Raw genomic sequence first — 12,125 nt, 5'->3', positions numbered from 1 at the left:
CTCGCTCTTGAAAGCAGATTTCAAATATAAAAACAGAAAAGAAGAAGAGAAGAGATGTTGGGTCCGTGACGTCGTTAACAGCAACAGATATATATACATATTCATTGGCGGCAATCTCTTTTTTCTCGCCATTGTAACATTTCTTTTGTATTTGCTCCGCATATTATACGCATCCCATTCTCGCCCATTCAACGGTCGTAAAGTAAAGAACTTGCATTTAATTAAAAGAAACCATATCATTTAATTTTTGACCATCGAATAGTTGGTATTCAAATTTCGGCAGAGGGCCCGATGGCAGAGAGAGTGTGGGAACGGCAACAAAGATGAGAGTATGAATGTTGACTGTGCTACGGAACATAGTAAATTAACACTTACTGCTACTGGCCCGAATTCATCTGGTGACAAACAAAGCGAGAGAGTGAGACATTGAGAGAGAAGAAAAAGCAGTTCGATAAGAGACCAAAAATGTGTATCTTAAATGGATGACCGTGATTCGCATGGTCGCCACGAGTTGCTCAGTGACACATAAAGTAAAACGCCAAATTAGCAATCGAAATCGCTCTTCTTCTCTTTTTTTTGGTTTTATTGTCATCGTTTCTAATGAAGAGAATTTAATGAAAATTATTTACCAACAAAATACACCGATCGACGAAGAAAAAATGACGTAACAAATCACTAGCTGCCTTTTTACACCGTTCGCATTTTGTGTTCGCCTGTTTGAATTACGACCTATAAAAACTATTTAAATTTGTCATAAAAAAAATATACAAAGCAAGTTGTTCCAACCGGTTGATGATGTTGAATCATTGCGGATTTCGAAATTTGTCCCTGTTGTATTTCGTATATGTTGTGTCCAGCACAGTCAGCACAGCATATACTGCGCATATCTACCACAAACTCCATTCCCCTCACTCGCGATGCGATTGAATTGTAGAATAAACACTGCATTTTCACTTCTACACAATTGTACGGCATCGAAGACGAAATGAGCACAGCGCTTCAATTTGTCCATCTTCAATGAGGTGTTTTGCTAAAACAACCATCGAAGTATGCAGAAATGGTGTTCACATCAAAGAAGTGAACAATAACAAATTTTATACAGAATCTCATATTGCTGCATTTCTAATATCATTGAGATATTTAGAAAATTTCCTTTACACACGTAGAAAGAAATTTCAATGAAAAATTCCAACGGTTTTTCCTTTTCATAATCATTTTTGTGTTGGCCACACGACCATGTCGTATACGAAAAGTATTGGGATCGCCTCGATTTTTTTACCCCCTTAAAATCAAGCTCTGAAAATCACAAAATCTAGCTTAGGGTCGTAGGGTAGGTGCGTGGTACACTGTACGCAAAAACACGGTAAAAATTTTGCTATGTTACAATGTATAGAAAATGGAATATTGAAATTACCCTGTCATTAAGGTCTGATTGAAATACGAATCTAATTTCAATTTAGAATTATATGTGTGGGAGTGTAGAAAAGTTAACCTTACGAATGTAAGGCAGCTTGTTTAAAATTGTAGCCATTGGAAACGGTGCATGGCGCATAGAATTTCTTCCTTCCATATGATTAGTCAAATTCCCAGAATCTACCCACCTTTGCTTTGGCACAAACGGCACATATCCAAAGAATATGTAAAACATCGCTTTTATTGCAAATAATTTCATGTGAAGGAGATTTTCAGTACTTTTATTCGCTTTTTTTGTATTGTCCTGATATTGTTTCTTTTGCGTTGTATTCCAATTTTTGCAGTAAATGGAAATTTGCTTTATTATTGAACACACAACTGATAATGCTGTGCAAAATGTCAATTTTGTCATTGGGAAATGCTAAAATCAGCATTAGAATCAGCATTGTGTTCATTTTCTCTTCAATTAGCACACTTCACATCGTGTGAATCGAATTTCCCCTTTTTTCTCGATTTGTACGTTAGCTGCAAACTCGATACACAAAAGGATGATTGCCCATTTTCTGCTGCCGCTATGAAAACCGATTCCCAAATCGAGATCATACTACAAACGATTCTAATCGAAACCAACGAATGGTTCAATGCAATTTCCAAACAAATCGACACATTCTTTTTTTTTCAATTTTCTGTTGTTCAGGGGTGTTGAGGTGCTGTTATTAGTGCATAATTGTTTCAGCTCATTTTGAATTTAAAGGGCATGAATTCTTAATGTTAAAAATAACCTCATATCAACACTCATTTTTATTTTCATTTTCAGATTGTTCAAAGCAAAACAAAAAAAATTGTGAATAATTTGTGGCTTTTTAATGTGTTATTTCATAAAACAATAAGCTAAGCGAAGTGCTTGCGGAAAATGGGAAAAGTCGTCGTCGTTGTCGCAATCGAATACAGTGTGTGCAAGTATGAAGGAGGCATCGTGTGAAATTCAGTGCGGCACTCGTTCGAAAATCGGTGAGAGCACACGTTCGGTTGGCTCGTCGCCCAAATATACACTGTATATATTCACCATACTGTGTGTGCTTGGAGGGGCATACAAGACGTTCGCACTCGTGTTGAGAATAGAGACACAGAGTGTGCATGCTTCTGCTGCTGCTGCTGCTGCTGCTGTTGGATGTGCGTACGGCATTGGTTTGTTTCTTTCTTTCGGTATCTGCGCATCGGCTTCCACAAGCATGTTGGCTCTCTGTATGTTATTATTATTGTTGTTGTGTTGCCTTTCGATGTTGTTGGTGCCTCTTTTACAACTGAAACGTCGTTCGGGCACCGGTATGGATGAGAGATATCAACGGCATGCACACACAAAAATACTCGAATGTCGTAGCAACGTGAAACATTTTCTTACTATGCTAGTTTAGTATGTGCGCGAACTTCTAATACAACGGTGGCTTTGTCGCTACTCTTCGCATTTCAATAGAACGAACGAGTGTACGAACGGACGAAACGCGATCGCGCTTTCATCGAGCGTTTGTTAACGAAACGAAAGAACAAAAAAAATCATCTCTTTGCCGATGTTGCACGGAACTAAAGAACCTATTGACAAGGTGAAACGACCAAAAAAAGAGAACGGAATTTTTGAAGAAACGTTATTGCATTTTTTCAAGCATTCATAAAGTGGCATCAAGAACATAGACATAGCTAGCAAATTCTGATGCTACCGTTTAAAAACAATATTTGAATATTTCCCTAACGAAATAATTGTGCAGACAAAAAATCGTCCAACATTGTTGTGTGATTTGAAGTTTTTCGTGCAGAACACGGGTCTTTGGTATTTGGACATTTTTCGGGCGCAGTCACATAGTGAATTTGCGGTAGCTGATCGCATAAATTATTATCGAAAGAGCAAACGATTTTCTCATCGAAAATATTTTTCGTTTGTCGTCAAACATTCAATTTAATTAAAACGAACGGGCTCGTTTTGTGCTGTTTGTGATTTTGCGGTTTGTTTTTTTTTTCATGTCCAATTCTCTAATTCGCGCAAGTTTTTAAATCTCAATGCGATTCATTTTTTGCCACTACGAAAATATCGCAGCGCGTGATTACAGTTTGTTGGTCATTTAGCTTGTTTTGAACAACGGAAAATTTATGAATTTGTGTTTGTAATTGTGTACCGGTCATAACATTTCGTGATATTACTGGTGTAATGCTGTTGAGTTTATAATACCGTGTGTGCATAATTAGGAAACTGGTGCGAAACAAACTGAACGGTAGATAGCATTTGTGAACTCTAACTGATTATGGGAAATAAATCTGACTGTTGACACGGGTTTCCTTTTGTTCGTATCGTGCTCACCAATACATTACTCACCATCCCAGCTTGAGCCCAATCTGTTGATGAATCAACGCAAATTATTAAAAGAAAGAGAATCTCAGGCGAAAAAAAAAATCATAAAAATTCCGCATTTGTGTGAGATACTCGTTTGACAAATGATAACACAGCCAACACTATTAAGTGCTTGTTTACGACTGTGATGTTTTTTTTTTCTACCATCATCTGCTAATGAATGAAGAGAAGGAGAAAAAAAAACACTGTTTGACAGCCACACAAACGAATGACTTGAGTGTAAATCAAAGTGAATGCCGAATAAGAAACAATCGTAGCTAAAAACATTTCGTGCCGATCATTATAACGCAAATAAAAAAAAACGGAATTTTTTCTATTATTGCTAAATTTTTTCGATCGATTTCCAAATTAATTGTGAATTAATGCAAATTTCCATAGGTTTTCATTTCAAATCCACGGTTCGAATTGAAAGAAAGATAGATAAAATGAAATAAATAAGAGAAATTTTTTTTAACAAATCAACGCAAACAAGAGAGAGATTGTGATTGAGACGAAAACGAACCGAAGTTCAAGTGGATACATAAACGTAAAACCAAAAAATTTTACGATAAAAATCGACAGTGAATTTATAGTTATGTTAAAGATCCATTTAATTTACAATTTGCCGATCAGATTCAGCTTCTTCGTCACGTTTTGACATATTCTTGCGCATTGATTGTGTGCTATTCTCAGAATATTTACATCTTTTCCTCTTCTAGTAAATTAAAAACCGGAAAAATATTAAACGAAACGAAAAGAGAAAAAAAAAACACCAACAACAGCAACAGCATAAACACAAGAAGTTATGAAAATTGATTTTGAGAGAAATAACTAACCAACTGTTGTCGAGGCGAGTGATTCAGCTCTCAATAATTGATGCAGTGAATTATTTAAAGTGGAAACGAAATTGTGAAAAAAAAAAAGTCAAAGTGAAGCTTTTGACGTTATGAAAAATTGATACTTATGAAATTGATAAAAACACACCAGAAATTATCATTTGAGAGAAGAGAGAGAGAGAGAGAGAGAGAGAGAGAGAGAGAGAGAGGGGGAGAGAGAGAGAAAAAACCGTTCTTGACTTGAACAAGTGACAAAGAAAACATAAACAACCAATTCCCAAACTCGATTCACCATATGCTAAGGGTGACTGAAACAGATAGTAGCAGATTGTGTATGTGTGACAGCAGCATAAACTTCTTGTGCAATCTTGTGCTCAACTCAACTGGAGAACGAGAGTAGAAACGAAAAAAAACAAGGATGCAAGTGTATGTATATTTAGAATATTTACAATCCGTTAATAAGCTAGGGAGAATTTCGTTCAATCCATGTATGTTTTTGTGGTAACACATGGAAACTGGTGTTATTTCATTGGAAACGAAAAATCCAAATAAACGAAATTTTCATGAGACTCCCATAAAAACTGGGAGAGAAAGCAGTTAAAAGGTATTAGAAATAATGTATTAAAAACGACCGCAAGAGATATTTGGAAACCTAAAAATATGCTGGGGCTTCCAACTCTTCCACACGGTTTTTCTGAAATGCATAAAAAAATCAAATTTATTCTCTGTTTATCTTTGTGATTGAATTAAATATTAAAAATGATAACGGCACTTAGCTGTCATATGTTGTCGGTTTCGGGTTTAAAGTAGGAAATGCGTTTTTTCCTTCTTCTCCTTCTTCATTTTCATTTCGGAATGTTTCCATGTTGTTGTTTGTTATTTTCATCGTTGCCAGAACAGATTATTTTCATGTTTGTGATATTCATTCCATAATTTCTCCGGTTCAGTCTGGCCTATGTGATTTTTCTCGTTCGACGATCGAAAGACTTATGTTCTATCTAAGTGATTATTATGATTATTTCGGAAAAGTAGAACATTGATACGAGCAAGAGTGACTTTGTGACACATTCGTAATGATAGTTATGATGCCTATTTGCCGTCGGGATCGTTTCAACTTGGATATATCAATGACATGATTCGTATGAAATTAAACTTCGAATTATGAATCGTTGATTGTGGATGTGACTGTGGTGTGCTGGTGTACATGGGCACGCGATCCACAATGTAATGTTGCGTGATACTACGATGACAATGACGCGTTACGGTTCAATGATGGAATTTGTATGCCGAAACGGCTTCGCATTTAACTCACCGACTTTGCTGCTCTTATGGGCCATATCAAAAGTGATAATTGATATTTTGATGCGTGTTAGTTGCTTAACTAAATCCCATTTGAGCACCTATAAAATAAATTGAAGGAAATGCGGCTAATCTGAAATACAGTTCAGGAAAGTGAACAGAAAACCTAGAAAAAGAAAACAATGCGGCAACGGAACAAAGAAGAAAAAAAGAACGGTCAGAATCAAAGTAGCTTTTTTTCAAATTGAAATCGTTATTGTTTTGTGAATGGTAGATTTATGCAATTGAAGTGTTTGTGTGCGCATTATTATATCCATTTGGGTAACATATCTTTTGATAGTTTTTTTTTTTCATTTTCTCTTCGTTTCTTCTATTCCTTTTGGAATGACAAACAAACAAGTGTGTGACACTAATGAAACCGAAAAAAAACAACACAATCACACTCACAAAACAAGAGCCGAAAAAACAGAAAAGGGAATAAATAGAAATAAAGTGGAATGCAAGACTACAAAGCAATTGGATTCGGTTATTTAATATTTCAGAAATAGCCCAAATTCGAATCCTAAATTGATTCCATTATGGGGCATGCACAATAATCCAAATAGAACAAGTATTCCCTCTAACACTCATACAGTGACAATATTAACATGTCCATAATGTATGACACACTCGAAAAATGCGTCTCTCAATGCTACGCATCATCAAGCGACATCATGATGTATATTCAGAGAGTTATCGCACGCATGCACACACACTCCGTACCACACTCGTACATGTCATTCCAGGCTCTGCACACGACGATGCCTACTAGCATAACAATCTGAATTGTTCGGAAATATTCTCTGATTTGATTTCGAAAATGCCTCGATCTCGTATCTATATATATGCACATGACAACACTCCATCGGCAGTTGGACTGGATGCTGGCAGTGCTAATGCTGCTGCTACCGCTGCTACTCAAAATCGCATCCGATAAATTTATATAAGTCGACAGCCAGAGCGATATAGATTTATGCATAATAAATTTTGCAATTGTCTGTTCATTCCATTCAATAGATTTTTGTGGGTTTAATTTTGTATGACAAATACGCCGGGCGATGAAAAATCACACGCGCGCATTATTTATGTATGGTATCATTTAAACGATACGTTTGCCGTGGCATCCGAATATCGTATATCAGCCTGAGTAATATCACTCACTCTTTCTCTCTCTCTCCCTTGCTTCCCTACTCTGGCTTGGAATATTTATCGAGAATGACTGTATTGGACTACATCATGTATGCCAAAACTATAAATTTTATCAGTTTCCACATCAAATGATCTCACTCTGTCGCACACAAATTTAGCAACCTTTTTTCCCTGCCTTCCAATTCAGTTTTCAATTGACATGAGATGGGATGAGCGAGACTGGAGACGCGCATTCGTGCCATATCACAACAGAAGATCAGATGTCAGTATAGTTAACTAAATGGCATCGACAACGGCAGCCGCAGCCGCAGCCGCACTCGCACTCGCACTCGCTCTTTCTTTTTCACTCTTGCTCTTGGTCCGGGGCATCACGAGCGCACTGAAGCGCCAGTCAGAATTTGTGGTATGTCGATACCGTATGATTTATGTATTTTCGGGTCAATAAGACATCTAATTGAATTGATACATACATAAAAACACCACATACAAAACCAATCGAACTTCGTTCAATCGTGCTATTAATAATTTCCCCTTGCCGACAAATTGGCCAGTTTTGTATCAATTGAAATGCATCAATTATTTATTTGTTTGTTTATTTTGGCGTTTAATAGGATGCAGATGTATCATACAAAACATCGGTAGAAAAAAGGCAAAGAGCAAAAGATATTTTTCCATGGAATCAATTGTTCATGTGCGTGTGTGTGTGTCTTTTTTTGTTCTATTCCGTTTCTCGTGTGGTCTTTTTTTCTCCCTGTTAATTTGATTGATTGACAAAATGATGGGTGAAGGAAAATTTAAATTGCATTCAAATGTGTACCGGCGAATAATAATTGTACAATAGTGTCAATCATTGATTTAACCCAAATCGTCCTCGTGTTACAGCATTGTTCGCTTTTCAATTTTCTCATTTCCATAAATAGACTCAGTCCATTGATTCAAAATTCGATCGAAACAATTTAAATCTCATGGTCAATTAAATTCTAAACAATCACTTATTAGTCGGGTCATTCCGAATGTATTCATTTTTGGTGAATGTCCAGTGCCCAATCAAAATTCAGGGAAAAAAAACGAAGTCATGAGACAAATTCGGGTTAATTCGAAGCGATTCCGTTTCGAGACAGAAAATTTCATTAACCAATTACTCGAAGAGATATGCCTTGCACTTGAATACACTATATTTTGCATGCACTTCAATTTTTATTTCATTCGATTTGATTCGATTTTATTTCAACTCTTTCTGATTGTTTTTTTTTCTTTTCTTCCGTTCCTGTTCATTTGCTCACTCGCTTGTTCGTCCGTTTGTTGGTAGCTGCTTTTTTTTCCATCTCCGTTTTTATTGCAATTTATTTTTAGTCCGTTTGGTTTTGCGTATTTCGCTTTCATTGACTTTTTTTCATCTTTGATGGGACATAGACTGTGTTTTTTATGGTTTATTCGTTCAATTTTCCTCTTTTCACGATTGACAGCGCGATGAAACCTGTCATGTCTCGATTTCAAAAAGCGCTGGCAAATACAAATTGACCCTTTTGTATTATTCATTTTTATTTGTTTCCTTTACGGTTTGCCGTTTGACGATGTTTTATGTGGTGTTCGGATTTTGTTTGTTTGTGTGTGTATGTGTGTGTGTGTGTATGTGTATGTGTTGAAAACAACAGTGTACCAAAGTGCGTTTTTGTTTTATTTCGAAAATCATATCATCTTAACATCTCTCGGATAATTTGAAAGCCCAATTTTTGATTTTTCTTTCTTTCTCTTCCGATCAATCGAAAAGCATATGTATCAATCTGCTCGTTCGGGCTGTTTTCGAAATGTTGTTTCGCATTATTATTAGTGTGTTCCAAATATAAATGTTTGTGTTCATATGTGGGTGGTTGATCTAAATTCAAGAAATCAAGAAGAATATTTCCCAAAGTATGCAATGCGAATAACAACAGCAGGGATTTGATTGACTGAAAATCAACGAAACAAAGACCAATAAATACACAATCACACATCAACGCAATCACCAAATGTTCAGGGTTTGAGAAACGAAAATTTTCGTGACCGATTTACGGAAAATATTGAATGAAATTTACCTATTTTCGTTTGTCCTTTCGGTCAGAGACTGGCCTTATCGAATTGAAGCAAAGAAAGGGGAAAAAATATCGATTTGAAACAGCAAGAGTAAAAGAATAAAATGCGAGCACGACCCCATTCGAGATCCAATTGTGCTGTATGTGTAAGCAGTCGCCGATATTTTGTCGAGTGGAATGTTATTGGGCTCAAGCAGCCAAACTAATGGTGGATGAATGGGTGTGCGGAGCAAAGCAAAGCAAACAAAATCAGTGTTATTAGTTTTCGATACCTTTTAAACTTTGGTTTGATTTCGATTATGCCGTTTCATCAGTGCGACTTTTCGGTGCATGTGATTGTATGAATATGTTTATCCTATGATGGTTGGATGTTTGCTTTTCAACGAAAAGGGAACACGACGATTGATAAGCCAGAGGTAAAATCGATGACGTTTTTACATTATACTCTGTCGAAGGTGTGCATTCTTTTTTCCGCTGTTTCTCACGTTCCGTTCCGTTTCGTGTTGATGGTGGTCGGTGGTGTTTCAATGTCTTCATCATGCTTGTTTCCTTTCTCAAATCATATTAACCTTTACTATTGTTGACAGTTCGACACTGAATTGTAGTTATCGTTGTGATATTTATATTTTTTTTGTTGAAATGGGCCATGTGAAAATGGCACCATAAGAACACGAATGAACAAACGAAGACAAGAGAGAAAAAAAAACAACAAAAACCGAAGAATTCGTTTTGAGAACACACCACTATTGTGTCTTGAATATCGATTTAACATATGTATTGGCAACACTTTTTTTCCTTCGAAGCGTCCACCAATCGTGAAAGTCAGAACAATAGTGCGGATGGAACCAAACAATCTTGTTGAATTCGCTTATGGGCTCCTTTTGACTCCAATATCTGTGTTGTTGTTGTCGTTTTTTTTCGCTCGTCTAGTCCTTTGTCCTCAAACCCATACGTTTTTTTTTTTTTTATACATTCCGAAGAACTGTTGTTCGTTTTGTTTTCTTTTTTTTCCCTTCTTTCGCCCATTAAATAAGTCGAGTGGAAAAATTGTGATTTCGCTTTTATTCCCATATTTTGTTATTTTGTTAGTCTCTTTGCTATCCTTTTAGTTTCGGTCGAACGAATGGGCGAAGAGTTTGCATATGTTTTACGATTTTCTTAAATGAAGTGGATGTTGTTACTCTATATCCGTTTTCTAGGATAACACACTCAGTATGTATACTACATATGTATGGCCAAAACACCAAAGCACATGCAGCACAACCCTAGCAAGTCTGGTGTGAATGAGAGACGAGTGAAAACACTGTGCCGGACGATAATTTGAGCAACAACAAAAAACCGAAAAAATATGGATATTATACTTTTATTGCTTCAGCAACACTGTGTATGTCGTTGCGAGTGGAAGCGACGAGCGAAAGAGAGAAATCTTGCAGCAGATATCGCTTTCAACGGGAGAGAGAGAGAATATGTCATTTTAATTTAAGCAGAGCGTTTATTTTTATGCGCCTCTGGTCCGGTCTCTCTCTCTCTCTCTCTCTCTCTCTCTCTCTCTCTCTCTGTCCCTGTGTCACAGTTTCTGTGCTCTGGCGATTCGTTCATCCTTTTGTTTGTCCAACTGTGGACAATGTTTTAAGCAGAATGTCGGCATTTGCCATATGTTTACGAATAATAATAATGAAACAGAGTTGAGTTTTGTGCATGTTGGCAACTTGAAGTTGCCAAGTATATACATAACATTGGCTCATACAAACTGACTGAAATGTTAAGCCGGGCTACTGGGATCTTCATCGGAAAATCTTTGTTTGGATCTCTATTATAATAAGTAGACTTGCCCGTTCGACACATTCCATCGCATTATTGTTGACGCTTGATATCTTTGTTAGCTTCCTTGTTTGTAAAATGAAAATGAAAATGAGAAAAAGAATGCGAGAGCGCGCGATTGAGCGGAGCACGCATCTGAAAATGTTTTTCAAGAAAAATTAATCATATCAACACAAGCAACCGAATGGCAATTTCGCGTGTTCGAACCGGAAATGTTTCAATTTGTTTAATGCAAACAATTGGACCACTGGTAAACTGACAGCAAAAAAGAGATGGAGCGAAGAGGCAGTAAGTGCAATTTCGGATGCCAGTCGTTTTGCCAAACGATCAACGAATAGAATTTTCCAAAATACATCGACTGAGATAACGAAGCAACAACAACAACAACAACTGAAATAAAACAACAAAATGAAAGCGAAATGGAAAACAGTCGATGCGAAGACGACGAAAAAACACAGAACATTAATATATGAACTAACGAAGTGGTGAACGTCAATGGAATTGTACAAGTGAATATTGTGTGCGTCGTTTTTTTATGGGCAATAAATTCGATTTTTTTATTTGATATAAAAGTTGATAAGCTTTTTTAGATAAAATAGCAGCAGCAGCATCATTCGAGCCACAAAGCAGATGAGATATCCGTATGCGCTGTGAAGTGAACGCAAATGTACACGAAATACCTGAAATTTTATGACATAATCAATTATTTTATGGTTTTTTTTTGTTTCTGTTTCTGTTTCTGTTTGTGCCGTGTGCGTTTTTTTTTCTGGATGTTGAGATTTGCATTCAATCTCTAACTCACAGATATATACACGTTGAAAATGCGACGCACAAAAAGTCAAATCAACTCACTGGCTCATCATTGCCGCTCTGAAACCGGTTTTATTTCTCAGCTTGAGCTCTCTTTCTGCCACACTGTCAAATACACAATACCTGTATGTGTCGCATATATTGGCGATTCATAATAACAGTAATAATCTGGAATAATCATCACTACTGATGTCGATTCAAACCAAATAGATAGAAAATATCCATACACATCCAATGTGCTGCTTTGATTTCGTATATGTATGTCTTTCGGTGTTTTTTTTTCTTCTCCAGGTATTGTCATTGATT

General features: G+C 36.5%; 1 protein-coding gene across 1 annotated transcript in view; it reads left to right on the top strand.

Moving 5' to 3' along the window:
* The first annotated feature begins 2,842 nt into the window (after nt 1-2,842).
* LOC129579367 (neural cell adhesion molecule 2) overlaps nt 2,843-12,125 on the top strand; it is a 296,337-nt gene continuing 287,054 nt past the window's right edge. The window contains exon 1 of the mRNA XM_055469409.1: nt 2,843-5,055. The gene's annotated coding sequence lies outside the window, so the exon portion shown is untranslated. The remainder of the gene's footprint in view (nt 5,056-12,125) is intronic.

The sequence above is a fragment of the Sitodiplosis mosellana genome, unplaced genomic scaffold (genome assembly GCF_009176505.1).
Source record: "Sitodiplosis mosellana isolate CC-2019 unplaced genomic scaffold, AAFC_SMos_1.0 Smas_scaffold_6226, whole genome shotgun sequence".
NCBI lineage: Eukaryota > Metazoa > Arthropoda > Insecta > Diptera > Cecidomyiidae > Sitodiplosis > Sitodiplosis mosellana.
This window is presented reverse-complemented; position numbering and strand designations above follow the sequence as displayed.